Source organism: Rhinoderma darwinii, chromosome 12, assembly GCF_050947455.1.
Source record: "Rhinoderma darwinii isolate aRhiDar2 chromosome 12, aRhiDar2.hap1, whole genome shotgun sequence".
Taxonomy (NCBI): Eukaryota; Metazoa; Chordata; class Amphibia; order Anura; family Rhinodermatidae; genus Rhinoderma; species Rhinoderma darwinii.
The window spans coordinates 23,292,345-23,308,550 of NC_134698.1; positions in this window are offsets into that span (position 1 = coordinate 23,292,345).

Here is a 16,206-nt window from a genome sequence, read left to right on the forward strand (position 1 = left end):
CCAAATGGGATACACGCTAGAATTCTTAAAGAGCTTAGTTCAGTTATTTCTGTCCCCCTTTTCATAATATTCAGGGAATCTCTAGTGACTGGAATAGTGCGAAGGGACTGGCGCAGGGCAAATGTGGTGCCTATTTTCAAAAAGGGCTCTATGTCTTCCCCGGGTAATTATAGGCCAGTAAGCTTAACATCCATTGTGGGAAAAATGTTTGAGGGGCTATTGAGGGACTATATACAGGATTATGTGACAAAAAATAGTATTATAAGTGACAGCCAGCACGGTTTTACTAAGGACAGAAGTTGTCAAACTAACCTAATGTAAAGGATCTGCCAGGCACAGCTTCGGGGTTAACGCCCATAGGTTATCAGTCTTCACCTGAGTCTATGTCTCTGAGACTGACTCCAGCTTCCACCACTCAGGCTGGCAGGCTTAGGAGTGGGAGAGCCTATCGCAGCCTGGCCAGACTCAGCTAGCTCCCGCCCTCTGTCTATTTATACCTGCCTTTCCTGTTCCTCCTTTGCTTGTGATTCTTCTCGTGTGGTTTCCTGGCCCAGCTACAGCTTCTGACTATTTGATCCTGCTCCATATTGAACCCGGCTTACTGACTACTCTCCTGCTCTGCGTTTGGTACCTCATACACTCCTGGTTTGACTCGGCTCGTTCACCTCTCTTGTTGCTCACGGTGTTGCCGTGGGCAACTGCCCCTTTTCCCTTAGCTTTGTGTACCCTTGTCTGTTTGTCTCGTGCACTTACTGAGCGTAGGGACTGTCGCCCAGTTGTACACCATCGCCTAGGGCGGGTCGTTGCAAGTAGGCAGGGACAGAGTGGCGGGTAGATTAGGGCTCACTTGTCCGTTTCCCTACCCCTATCACTACAGGTATGCTGTGTAAATTAACCATTAGCAAGAGGAGTGGAGTCGATACCCACTACCGGGACAGGTTTAGGCAAATCAATCAAAGGCATAGCTAGAGACATAGCAAATTCCACAGACATGATATTAGCAGAAGACCCTGAATCCACGAAGGCACTGCCGGTAGCAGACCTACCACCAAAAGAGACCTGAAAGGGAAGCAAGATTTTATTACGTTTCATATTTACGGGAAATACCTGTGCGCCCAAGTGACCTCCCCGATGATCACTTAGGCGCGGAAGTTCTCCGGCTGCATTCTTACGCTTAGGACAGTTGTTCACTTGATGCTTGACATCCCCACAGTAGAAGCAGAGACCATTCTTCCTGCGGAAATCTCTACGTTGTTGGGGGGACTCGAAGGCTCCGAGTTGCATAGGTACCTCTGAGTCTTCCGGGGAGGAACGAAGCAACGGAACCTCGGGAGGCATCATGGGGGAGTCAGAGGAGAAAACATCAAGACGTTCAAGTCGTCGTTCCCTGAGACGTCGGTCAAGTCGTACCGCTAAAGCCATAACCTGGTCTAGGGAGTCAGAAGAGGGATAACTAACTAGCACATCTTTCAGGGCGTTCGACAGACCCAACCTAAACTGGCACCTTAAGGCAGGGTCATTCCACCGAGAAGCTACGCACCACTTAATAAAGTCAGAGCAATACTCCTCAACAGGTCTCTTACCCTGACGTAAGGTCACCAGCTGACTCTCGGCAAAAGCAGTCTTGTCAGTCTCGTCATAGAGGAGTCCGAGAGCAGAAAAGAAAAGATCAACGGAGGAAATTTCAGGGGCGTCAGGAGCCAAGGAGAAGGCCCATTCTTGGGACCCTTCCTGGAGCCGGGACATAATTATACCAACCCGCTGGCTCCCAGAACCTGAGGAGTGGGGCTTCAAACGAAAATAGAGCCTACAACTCTCCCGAAAGGAGAGAAAAGACTTCCGGTCCCCTGAGAACCGGTCGGGCAACTTGAGGTGGGGTTCAAGAGGTGAGGTGAGGGGGACTACCATGGTAGCATCAGGCTGGTTGACCCTCTGAGCCAGGGCCTGGACCTGTAGGGAGAGACCCTGCATTTGCTGAGCCAGGGTCTCCAGGGGGTCCATAGTGGTGTCAGGGACAAGGGTAGACTAGGTATGGCTTGTGATTATGTAATGACGGGGGTGGGGAGACAGACAAGTGAGCCCTAATCTACCCGCCACTCAGTCCCTGCCTACTTGCAACCACCCCCCCCTAGGCGACGGGGTACAACTGGGCGATGGTCCTTACGCTCAATAAGTGCACGACAGACAAACAGACAAGAGTACACAGAGCTAGGGGGAGAAAGGGGCAGTTGCCCACAGCAACACCGTGAGCAACAAGAGAAGTGAACAAGCCGAGTCAAACCAGGAGAGTACGAGGTGCCAAACGCAGAGCAGAAGAGTAGTAAACAACCGGAGTCAAACCAGGAGTGTACGAGGTACCAAACGCAGAGCAGGAGAGTAGTCAGCAAGCCGGGGTCAATATGAAGCAAGGACAATAGTACAAGAAGCTGCAGCAGGGGCAGGAAACCAAACAAGAAGAATCACAAGCAAGGAGGAACAGGAAAGGCAGGTATAAATAGACAGAGGGCGGGAGCTAGCTCCGTCTGGCCAGGCTGTGATAGGTTCTCCCACTCCTAAGCCTGCCACCCTGAGTGGTGGAAGATGGAGTCAGTCTCACAGACATAGAAGCAGGTGCAGACTGATTATCTATGGGCGTTAACCCCGAAGCTGTGCCGGCAGATCCTTTACACCTTTCCAGAACACCTGCGGCATCTACAGGTCGTGTTGGAACGAATTGGAAAGTATGGACTCAAACTAAAACCCAGTAAATGCCGCCGGCAGATCAAGTACCTAGGCCATGTCGTGAATGCAGCAGGAATTGCACCTGACCCAGATAAGATCAAAGCCGTACAGGAGAGGCCCATTCCGCAGAACACCACGGAAATACGAGCTTATCTCGGATTGGTCGGTTACTATCGGAGATACATCCGAGACTTCGCAAAAATTGCGAGTCCCTTGAATCAGCTCCTCTGTGGACAACCCACACAAAAGAAGGGGAGTCGAAGCCCCAGGGTGGGGGACCATAGGCAAGAGCCACAACAAGCGGCATTCGAAGCGTTGAAGACTCGGCTGGTGACAGCACCCATCCTCGCGTTTGCAGACTTCACCCAGCCATTCCGACTGTACACTGACGCAAGTCTAAAGGGACTGGGAGCGGTCTTGGCCCAGCAGCAAGAAGATGTGGGGCGCGTTATCGCCTATGGTAGCCGTAGTTTGCGACTGTCAGAACGCAATCCGACCAATTACAGCTCATTCAGGCTCAAGTTGTTGGCCATCATGTGGCCTGTTACCGAACGGTTTGCCGAATACCTGGTCGGGACTCCAGTGGAAATCTACACGGATAACAATCCTCTGGCGTATCTTGGCACGGCAAAACTGGGGGCGATGGAACAACGATGGATGGCCCGACTGGCTCGATTCAACTATACCATTCGTTACAAACCCGGTAAGAACCATACCAACGCCGATGCACTCTCCCGACAGCCGTGTGAGACCCCGGGCGGAGAGGTGGACGATGAACGGGTGGAAGTAGAGATACCCCCACTACGCGTGGTTCATCCCCCAGTGCAGCAGCAACCGGTAGTGACAGCCATACAAGGGATTGGAGATTTGGCTGAAATGTATGGTAGGGCCAAGTGGAAGAAGCGGCAACATCAAGATCCAGACATCCAACTAGTCGATGAGTGGGTGTGTCGACCGGGAAGGCCTACGGCAGCAGAGCGAAGCAGGTTGTCAGCACCAGCTAAAGCATTGGTTCGGCAGTTGGAACGACTAAAACACCATGATGGAGTGTTGTATAGAAGAGTGTGGGCCCCATGGGAACATCGTGACATATGGCAATTGGTCTTACCCATAGCAGACGTGAAGCCAGTGTGTAAGTGGATGCACGAGAACCAAGGTCATTTTGCAGTGGAAAAGACTGTACAGATCATCAGGAATCACTTCTATGTTCCAAACCTGGAATAAGTAATGAGAGATGTCTACAAGGAATGCACCGAGTGCGTCCTACACAAGGCAACAGTACAGTCGGAGAGACCCATGACCATTGTGACGGGTGAGCCACTAGAACTACTGACGGTAGACTTCTTAACAGTCCAGGAAGTTACCTCGGGGCACGGATATGCGTTAGTATGCTTGGACCATTTTCAAAATTTGCCGTGGTGATACCTACGTGGGATCAGACCGCTCCGATGACCGCAGCTGTGTTCTGGAAGCATGTTATCCGTCCGTATAGGTGCCCCAGACGCATCTTGTCAGATCAAGGACCGAATTTTGAGTCGGATCTCTTCCGTGAGCTGTGTATTTTACACGGAATTCGAAAATCCAGAACGACTCCGTATCACCCACAAGGGAATGGGGCTTGTGAGCGGTTCAATCGCACCTTGCTCGGACTATTAAAGACCATGGGGGACGAACGGCAAGAACGGTGGCCTGAATATGTAGACGACCTGGTATGGGCCTATAACAACACTGTGCATAGAGCTACCGGGTATACACCATATAAATTGATGTTCGGCCGACCCAGCTGGGTTCCTTTGGATCTTTTGTTAGAGACGCCGGAGGTGGAAGTCAACCGTTCCCCATCGCAATGGGTACAGGAACACCAACGGCGGTTGAGTGCAGCGAAGGGCGTCATGGAAAGAGCTAGGCCCACGGAGAGCCTGCCCCCTATGGAAGAACGCCAGCGAGCATTTCATACTGGGGACCGAGTGTTGGTGCGGAATCGCAGGGCAGTACTTGGCTGTAAGCTGGAGCCCCAATGTGAGAGGGAACCATATGTGGTGATAAACCGCGTCGATCCCGGGCTTCCTGTGTATGAAGCGCAACCAGAGAGTGACCAGGGACCGAGCCGGAGGCTGCATCGCAACCTGTTGCGGCCATGTACCTTTCTGACACCAGAAGCAGTTATGTCAGCAAGACAAGAAGACCCGCAGAATACGCCACCGACAGATACTGACGGAGATTGGTGGTTGATGGTTCCATCCAACGGCCCTAGTGTAATCTGCGAACCACTACCGACAGAGACAGGCCGTCCAACGGAGTGGGCGGAGATCCCTGCAACGGAAGTGAATCGTGAATTGCGTTACCCTCAGAGGTGTAACCGCAACCGACAACCGGACTATTTGCAAGACTATGAAGTTTAGTGCAGAGAAATGCACTTGATAACCAGGGGGGAAGTGTAAGGGTGCACCTGTACTTACCTCTCCCCGGGGGCCAAAGCAGGGACACGGGCTTGCCAGGTGGCTCGGGAGTTTGGCTCCGGAGCGGACGAGCGTCTTGGGCGTCATGGCGACGGCCGCACTGCCGACAGCCATGACGCATGCGCCCAGCAGTGAAGCAGGGCGAAGTCTCGCGATGCCGGGACTTGGGGAGGAGGAGGAGACCGGATGAAGAGAGAGGACGGGAGAGGCGAGCGGAAGTTAGGGAGCGCGGCTGGAGAGAGTGTGGAGGAAGGAGCAGGGGAAGCCAGAGCGAGAACGCTAAAAGGGGGAAAGTAAGGTCAGGTGACCGACCCCAGCCGAACGAGCAGAGGGGAACCCACAGCGTGGATACAAGAGGCAGAACCACAGAGGGCTGCCGGATCAGCGACAGCAAGGAGGGAAATCAGTGTGGCAGCAGCAGAGGACCGACAGGAGGAACGTGTAAACAACTGTAACATTTGCATGGAACTGTTGTTGATGAATCACCGCCTGTTACATTTGCATGGAACTGTTGTTGATGAATCTTGTTGGATCAGAAGCAGACAGAAGGAACGATCGGGTTAACGGGACTTTATTGGACTATTAGCTGGACTTTGTGAAACCTTAGCGTCAACCCGCAGGTACAGTTGCGTCCTAGGGGGTCCACCGTTTGGACCGCCGACTGAGGAGAGAGAGGGTTTGTCGCGAAAGGTAGCGGATAGCTCCGCAAGCACCCGTGACGGTGCCAGTAGGTACGGGTAGTACACTGATTCCCACAACGCGACCCATGGGCCGGGGGTGTGACTCTTACCCTGGTAGCTCCCACCGTGACTGACAGCGGCGTGACCGTAGCCAAGCCTGGCAACGTGGGGTCAGGCACAACCTCTCTCCGGGGGACTTCCAGCGGGATCGAAAGTCCTCAACCTCAGGATTCCTGTCTGCTCCATACAAGAGAAATTCCTGTTACCTGTTCATTGCAGTAAAGAAGTTGAACAAAAGAAGTTGTGTCTCTTGCATTGCGTACCGACAGTGGTAATTCCTCCTACGCGTGTCCCAAAAGAGGGATAACGCAGAAAAAAAGAGAGTCTCCAGGGGCGCTGCTGCACTAAAGAACGTAAATAGGCATGGAATGCAAATGGTATAATGGATGATTTATTAGGTACAAGAGGCTACGCGTTTCAATGCCGCACCGGCATCTTCATCAGGCCATTGAAACGCGTAGCCTCTTGTACCTAATAAATCATCCATTATACCATTTGCATTCCAAGCCTATCTACGTTCTTTAGTGCAGCAGCGCCCCTGGAGACTCTCTTTTTTTCTGCATCATCAGCACACCTTCTGCGGTTTTCCCTGGAATACCGGCGCAGAGTCCTGGCAGCAGCAGCAACCATTCTCTCAACTGTTTGTCGTCCACATACCCTAGGTGAGCACCAATTTGGACATTTGGTATTTTGCACCTCTGTTGCCCGGTTAATCTACACTATGTGGCGCTGTGTTTTCTATCTCCTATCTGCAAAAGAGGGATAAGAAAGGACACCATCTATCAGTGAGACACCTGCCCGAAAATACCTGACCTGTCCATAAAGGATTCCGTCATAGCGTACCACACACATCTATGTATTATCCTGGTGCTGATAGCGTGCCACTGCCTTCTAAAATAGACATCATGGACCGCTTGTTAAAAAGCCATTGCTTTTTCCGATACTATCGTGTGTGTATAAACACCGTCAGGCATCACCGCCAAAAAGGGATCATTTTTGGACCGTTTTATTTAAGTTTAAAAAGCATAAAATATATGACAGTACAATGTTTTAAAACAGGCTGTTATTACCACCGGCTACCAGTCATTTACCCATAGCCATATACTGTGTGTTGCTGTCACATTGATGTCACTAATGCTGCCTTGGCATTGAACAGCTCGATAGAGGTTGGATATGATCCTAATTGACCTTTCAGAGAAATCGTGGCACAATCGATTTGAGACAAATTTATTCTGATCTAATCGAATCTGACGGCCAGTTTGATACGGGAAATTCACTCATTACCGCTCACAAGTTTTGACTAAATAACAGCCCTCGTATGCAGACATGCAAAATATATATAAGAAAAAATTATATATTTTATAGCAGCCAAAATAAAAAAAAATTACGTTGATGTAAGACAATTTTAAAGTTTTGCAATTTAACAAACAAAAAACAAGAGTATTTTGCAATATTATTCTGAAAAAAAATGGACTACTGATGGCAGTTGTCAGAAGGCTCATATCAGCAAATTTTTAATTGCTTAATCTTTTAGTCTCTTGCACAAGGTTTGTTGACAATGCATTTCTGAAATCTACAGAATTTCATTAAATTTTACATAATCTAAATTTTTTGCAATGAGGAAAAGCAGACACTATAAAGGAAATCTATATAAAAAGGGAAGAACATACAAACTCAGTGGGGGTTAAATGGGTTGTCTCTGGATTTGACGCCTCATTTTCAAATAACGGCGCGTAAAAAGAAGCCCCGTAAAAAGAAGTGTATGTCACTTCTTGAGCCGTTTTGTTTGTTTGTGTAGCATACCCACAGAAGCAGCACAGACAACATCATACAGCAGTAATGAGCAGTGTAGCTGTGAATAAAACAGGGGGAGGGTAAAAGTGGCTCATAAGTGCAGAAAGAGGCAGTTTTCCCTAATAAGACATATTACAAAGTCTCTAATATTTGCTTGTACTATTGATTTATGCAAACATTGTTCATACTACAGTGACCATCTAAATCAGAATTTTACATTTTTGTAGATGAAAAAACAAGTAATTTCAACACTAAACACAATTTTTGGGAATTAAAGTGGTTTTCCTCGCATTTAAATAAATAACCCCTTAATGACATGCCACGTACATGTACGTGACAGCCGTTAAAGGGAAGTATGGAGCGGGCTCACGGGCTGAACGCGCTCTATACTTAACAGGTGAAGGCTGTGTAATACAGCCAAAACCTCACTGCAACGGGCGGAGTCAAAGATCACTATGATTTTGCCCGTTTAACATCTTATGTGGGACACGGTCAATCGCAACCACAGCATTTAAATAGATAGATTCACAGGGGCGTCTCCCTCCAACATGCCATCGCCCCGCCCCCCGCATGATGCATGTTATGGCAGCCTGGGGGCCCCCTGCTCTGCCATCTTTTTACTCCTTTGAAGCCCTGCCTCTTGCAGGGCTTTAAAGGAGACTGTCAGTATAGCGATATACTGCAATACATTAGTATTGCAGTATATCATGCAAGCGATCCAATGATTGCTGGTTTAAGTCCTCTAGGGGGACTAATAAAAAAAATAAAAAAAAGTTTTTCTTAATGTTGCAAAAAAAAAAATGTTTAATGTTCAAACACTCCCTTTTTCCCATTTTTTCCATAAAGCAATGTTAAAAAAAATTAAAGTTAACATAACTAGTGTTGCCGCGTCCGTAAAAAGTCTAATATAGCAGTAAATAAATATTCGGCACACAATGTGATGATTTTAGCTAATCTTTCGGTTTTATTTTATCAAAACTTAATGCCAGAGGTTTAGTGTGACGTTTCGGTCGTATATTAGACCTTCATCAGGCGCTTGTACTTCCTGGTGTCTGGTTCATCCAGTCGTTGGCGCTGCGTATATTAGTAGCAGTTTACTGCTTTCTTATGGCTCTACATTTGTGGGATTTTGAGCTATGTCCACACGGCGGCCATTTTAAGAGCTGCAAGAGATGCTCCGGAAGTAGTGTATGAAGGGACTAAGATCTTACTCTTCCAAGACCTGGCTGCGAGCACATTGGCCAAACGCCGTATTCTGAAGCCGGTTACAGAGGCTCTTCGTGCTAAGAAATTACCTGTTCGTTGGCTTTACCCATTTGGCCTTGCTACGATGAAAGATGGTCGGCAGATCACCATCCGCACACCTGAAGATCTGGATACCGCATGGAATAAGCTTGGGATAGAGCCTATAGAGATTCCGTCCTGGATGCCAGTGTCGCTGGATCTGGAAATGCCTTCAGTGCAGGAACCGTGGCACCCTACTCCCAAGCCCAAGTCTCCGAGAGGCAAGAAGACGCGTATGGCAGAGGACACTTGAATGATGTCTTAAAGTTATTTATATAAGTTTCAATTTCTTCACAGAAATGTTGCGATCGTTTGTACATGTTGGGGCATTATATTTTCTTCATGTAAACCCAATACATTGTGGCAAACTCACCGTGATAAGGGGGAGGAAGGTGGGTTATTGTTATATTGAGGGGTTGGAAAAGATTGTTATATAGTGGGTAGGTGAATAATTTTGGCCATTACTTATACCCCCTATGTACAGTGAAGGAAATAAGTATTTGATCCCTTGCTGATTTTGTAAGTTTGCCCACTGTCAAAGACATGAACAGTCTAGAATTTTTAGGCTAGGTTAATTTTACCAGTGAGAGATAGATTATATTTAAAAAAAAACTGAAAATCACATTGTCAAAATTATATATATTTATTTGCATTGTGCACAAAGAAATAAGTATTTGATCCCTTTGGCAAACAAGACTTAATACTTGGTGGCAAAACCCTTGTTGGCAAGTACAGCAGTCAGACGTTTTTTGTAGTTGATGATGAAGTTTGCACACATGTTAGATGGAATTTTGGCCCACTCCGCTTTGCAGATCATCTGTAAATCATTAAGATTTCGAGGCTGTCGCTTGGCAACTCGGATCTTCAGCTCCCTCCTTAAGTTTTCGATGGTATTAAGGTCTGGAGACTGGCTAGGCCACTCCATGACCTTAATGTGCTTCTTTTTGAGCCATTCCTTTGTTGCCTTGGCTGTATGTTTCGGGTCATTGTCGTGCTGGAAGACCCAACCACGAGCCATTTTTAATGTCCTGGTGGAGGGAAGGAGGTTGTCACTCAGGATTTGACGGTACATGGCTCCATCCATTCTCCCATTGATGCGGTGAAGTAGTCCTGTGCCCTTAGCAGAAAAAACACCCCCAAAACATAATGTTTCCACCTCCATGCTTGACAGTGGGGACGGTGTTCTTTGGTTCATAGGCAGCATTTCGCTTCCTCCAAACACGGCGAGTTGAGTAAATGCCAAAGAGCTCAATTTTAGTCTCATCTAACCACAGCACCTTCTCCCAATCACTCTCAGAATCATCCAGATGTTCATTTGCAAACTTCAGACAGGCCTGTACATGTGCCTTCTTGAGCAAGGGGACCTTGCTGGCACTGCAGGATTTTAATCCATTACGGCGTAATGTGTTACCATTGGTTTTCTTGGTGACTGTGGTCCCAGCTGCCTTGAGATCATTAACAAGTTCCCCCCATGTAGTTTTTGGCTGAGCTCTCACCTTCCTCAGGATCAAGGATACCCCACGAGGTGAGATTTTGCATGGAGCCCCAGATCGATGTCGATTAACAGTCATTTTGTATGTCTTCCATTTTCTTACTATTGCACCAACAGTTGTCTCCTTCTCACCCAGCGTCTTACTTTTGGTTTTGTAGCCCATTCCAGCCTTGTGCAGGTCTATGATCTTGTCCCTGACATCCTTAGAAAGCTCTTTGGTCTTGCCCATGTTGTAGAGGTTAGAGTCAGACTGATTAAATGAGTCTGTGGACAGGAGTCTTTTATACAGGTGACCATATTAGACAGCTGTCTTTAATGCAGGCACAAAGTTGATTTGGAGCGTGTAACTGATCTGGAGGAGGCTGAACTCTTAATGGTTGGTAGGGGATCAAATACTTATTTCTCTGTGCACAATGCAAATAAATATATATAATTTTGACTATGTGATTTTCTTTTTTTTTTTTTTTTTATATAATCTATCTCTCACTGGTAAAATTAACCTAGACTAAAAATTCTAGACTGTTCATGACTTTGACAGTGGGCAAACTTACAAAATCAGCAAGGGATCAAATACTTATTTCCTTCACTGTATATGTATTTCTCCCAACTCTCTAATATATCCATGAGGTGACTCAGTTTAGTATTAATATGTGGATCAGTATTGGGTTTATGTCTTACGAGTTATGAAGAATTGGTGCAATGTTTTGTACAAAATGGCAATTTTCTTCTCCCCCCCGCCCCCCCTCTGGCAGGGGATCTGTTGGATGCTTAGTTGCATCATGATAGCACCTCCTATTTCCGGGATAATATGGAGGTTTGCTTTTGATACCATTTCTTATTGTTTTGTTACTAGTCGTTTTATTGTTAATTTTGTCTTATCTCCCTGGTGGTGGCACTTAGCAAACGTACCTGCGGTCCGATTGGTTCTAAATGTAAAATATCATGGGTAGACTACGTATTTGTTCCTTCAATGTGAAGGGGTTGAATTCTCCCCAAAAGAGGTCTCGTATTTTTAATTCCTTAAGGTTTAATACTCCAGATGTCTTAATGTTGCAAGAAACTAATTTCAGGCCTACACATATTCCAAACTTGTCTACACAACCATATACACAATGGTTTCATAGCACTTACTCCTCTAAATCGAGGGGGGTTTCTATTGCTATACACAAAGACACTCCATTTAGAGTAGAAGCTTCTTTGCTAGATCCTATGGGAAGGTATGTTTTCTTGAAGGGACACATCTCCAACACAAAGTTTACGATTGCAGCTGTATACGCACCTAATGTTGGACAATTGACGTCGTTGCGTAAAACTCTTTGCTCTCTTAAAATGTTTAGTGAGGGATATCTTGTTTTTGGGGGAGACCTTAATGTATCTTTGGACTTCGCTTTGGATTCTACCTCTTCTAGTACGAGGTTTTCCATATCTGCTATGCGTCGCCTTAAACTTATCTTGTCACAACTAGGTATAGTAGATGCCTGGCGTGTTAAGAATCCGTCCTTAAAAGACTTTACTTTTTACTGTAAACCACACGAGACATCATAGAATTGACTATATATTCATTCCTATGGTCCTTGTTCCCTCATTACTTCAAGCGGATATAGGAAGTATTACAGTTTCAGACTATGCTCCGATCTCGCTTTCCTTAGAATTGTTTAATTTACCTCGTAGGGAATGGACCTGGAGATTGAACGATACCATTATTGCATAGTCAAGCACTTGCCCTAAAACTAGAGGAATTCTATGGCTTTAATGATAATCCGCAAATTTCTAGACCCATTCTCTAGGAGACGCAAAAAGCCTTTATGAGAGGAGAACTTATTGCCCTGTCCTCGCGAGTTAAAAAACAAAGGAATGCTCAAATTCTAGACTTACTCCATAAAATAACCCAAATGGAATTATCGCATAAAAACTCTAACTTGACTGAGGATTATAGGGAATTATGTCAGTTACGGCAGGAACTTAAGGACCATATGAATGTAAAAGCGGCTAAGGCTTTTTTGGCTGCTCAAAGTCACATGTATCTTCATGGAGACAAAGGCTCTAAATTGATGACCCGTCTGATCCGACAAAAACAGTCCAAAACATTTATAGAGACCATAAAAGATGACAAAGGGGCAAGGGTGACTACCACCCCGCTTATAGCAAAGACCTTTCAATCCTTTTATTCTTCTCTATATAATTTGGGTGACTCGGTGGGGAATTTGGGGTTGACGCCTCAGGAGAAGACGAGCAAAATAGGGAGTTTTTTAGATTCTACCTCGGTACCTGGCCTTTCTGAGTTGGACTGCGGAGTGCTCCTGGCGCCTATCACTAAAGAGGAGGTTGAGAAAGTATTGCATTCAATACCGTCTGGGAAGAGCCCGGGGCCGGATGGTCTCCCTATTTCGTTCTATAAAAAATTTAGTCAGCAATTAATACCGAAGTTTGTGGAAGTATGCAGTTCTCTGATGAAGGGTGCTTTATTACCTAAGCAAGCATTGGAAGCTTTTATAACTATTCTTCCTAAAGAGGGGAAGGATCTGGAATGCTGTGGGAGCTATAGGCCTATCTCGCTTTTGAATTGTTATGTGAAGTGGTGGGCTAAAATTCTGTCTCTCCGCATTCAACCACTATTGCCGAAACTAATAAATGAAGAGCAGGTGGGATTTGTAAAGGGACGGGAAGGTAGGCACAATGTGAGTAGGGTATTGCATGCTATATGTCAAATAAGGCGCCGGGGGCATTCTATGATCCTCCTTGGTACTGATGCAGAGAAGGCGTTTGATAGGGTCTGTTGGGAGTACATGAGAGCTAAGTTTAATTTTCCTCCTGTGTTTATTAATGCTATATTTTCTCTGTATACCTCCCCATCTGCTAGAATTCAAGTGAATGGTTCTTTGTCAGATTACTTTTCTATTACAAATGGAACTCGTCAAGGTTGCCCTTTGTCCCCGTCTCTGTTTTGTATGGTGATGGAGACATTACTTGCGAAATTACGACAGACCGTTGAGATTGAAGGACTGAGGATGGGGAGTTATACTCATAAACTGGCAGCCTTTGCAGATGATTTGCTATTGATGGTTACGAATCCACTTGAGGCCTTTCCAAAAATAATAGACGTCTTTAATAAATTTGGAGAGATATCTAATTTTAAAATTAATTATGATAAGTCGGAGGCCTTAGGCATTAATGTACCGGTTGGTCAGCTTTTGGTTTTTAAATCTATGTCGCCCTTTAAATGGCCTTCGCATGCTATTAAGTACTTGGGGATAATGATTTCAGCTGATGTGTCCCAGCTTTTCGTACTTAATTTTAAACCCCTCCTCTCCAAGATTCATAGATATATATCCCAATTGAACATACCTTATGTCTCTTGGATAGGACGGAAAAATTTATTGGCGACTTATGTGCTCCCACAGATCCTATACATGCTGCAGAGTCTGCCTATTGAGCTGCCAAATAGCTTTTTCAACAGTTTCAAGAGCCTTTTTGTTAAGTTCTTGTGGAAGGAGAAGCATTCCCGGTTGGCTTATCGGCTCCTTACTCTTAAAAAAGCGCAAGGAGGGATGGCATTACCTGATTTAAAGACATATTATGAAGCGGTCCAACTGTCTCACTGGTCACAATTAGCCAATTTGTCTATGGGGGCTCTTCATCTGGATATGGAAAGAGCGTTCCTCTCGGAGGACTTAGCTCACTTGTTGTGGGTGAAATTACCATTACCTCCGCCAAAGGCATTAATTAGTGTACTGACTAGGGAAATGCTTAAAGTTTGTCAGAAATCGGGCGCTCTGGCCATGTCTAGTGGAAATCTCTCTTCATTGGCTCCGCTGGCTGTTCTACCACATTATGTCAATAAAATGCTAACTGTGAGTTCTTCGATGTGGCAGACACTTAAAACATATAAGGTAGCGGAGATATTAGATTCAGCAGCTCTACCTGATTTGGAGGCTCTTAGGACAAGACTTAGCGGAATTGCTCCGAACGCTTCTCTTCATAAGGTTAGGGTCTCCTTTCTACATCAATTTAATTTTAAATTAGTATGTCGTAAATTTTTGTCGGCTAATCCAAGCTCGTATCCGGACCCCACGTGGCTTGAAAATTATTCTCTTTTACCCAGTACCCCAACTAAGCCTCTGTCTAAGATACATTCTGGTCTCCTCCTACAACGAGCTCCATCTAAACCACACTTCATTAGAGAATGGGAAGTTGAGCTGGGCTCTACCTTTTCGCAGACAGAGATTGATCTGATACTATATCACTCTCATGGGTTCTCTAGATGTGTGCAGTACCAGGAAAATTTGTACAAATTGGTGACAAGATGGTATAGGACACCTGCTTATCTTTATAGAATACATCTAGTTAGCACAGACGTTTGTTGGAGATGTGGCCTAGAGACAGGGACGCTCGCACACATATGGTGGTTTTGCCCTAAAATTAAGAATTTCTGGAGGGAGGTGGAAATAGCAATAGGCAAGATCACAGGAAATAATATCCGGTTGACCCCGGAGCTGGTTTTGTTGTGGTTACCAGTGAAAGATTTTACGCCTTCGAAAAAGAATTTGATTACTTTCCTGGTGTCCACTGCAAAACTTCTAATTCCCTTGTATTGGAGGAAAACAGATCCCCCTACGATAGAGGTTTGGTGGTCTAAAATGCATCAACTATATAGACTTGAGGAGTTGGTGGGCTGGAATACTTTCACAAGGGACAGCTTTCTTAAAACATGGCAACTTTGGAAACAATATTTAGAACAATTATCCAGTAACAATATATTGACAGGGGACTAGCTAGAGATAGGCATATCTCAAGAAGCCCTTTCTAAATTAGGTAAACTAGTATCTAGGGGATTAGGGTATGAATAATTTCTATCTCATGACACTTGATTTATTTTGAAGGACGAGATCAGGGACGTTATAAGGTGCTGACATTCCATACTTTCCCACCACCAGGGAGACTGTATCTTTTGTACTGTATCTACCCTTTTATGTAATTATTATTTTCTTTCCTTCCCTTTGTGTTCTTTTACGAATACAGTAGGTTACTGATATTTGATCCTCGATGAGAGGGTTTTCGTTCATCAGGTTATAATATAGGGAAGTGAACCCCCTGGCCCACTCTCTGTAATGCATGTCTTTATTTTTCTTTCACACTTTATTTCATGCCGTTATGTCGGGATTTATCCCATTCGCTCTTAGACAAATTTTCTAAGGACATTTGATTTACGTAGCCTGCTGATACATTGTAAGAATGTTATTACGATGGATGTAAGTTTTGTTTTTCTTGTTGTTTTGTATGTTAAAACCTTTAATAAAAGAGAATTTATAAAAAAAAAAAATAAAAAAAAAAAGTTTATTCAGTATACAGTAAACATTTCTACAACTTTCTAATATACTTTGTGTTTCATTGTTCGGTCATTTAGAGGCTAAAAATCTGTGACAGGATCCATCAGGCCGTCGTGGGAACGGGTAAGGTGAGTTTTCTTTTTACTGGTGCAAAGGGGGCCTAACTTATCTATGGTAAAACACAGGGGGCCTAACTTATCTATGGTAAAACACAGGGCGCCTAACTTATCTATGGTAAAACACAGGGGCCTAACTTATCTATGGTAAAACACAAGGGGCCTAACTTCTCTATGGTAAAACACAGGGTGCCTTACTTATCTATGGTAAAACACAGGGGACCTAACTTATCTATAGTAAAACACAGGGGCCTAACTTATCTATGGTAAAAC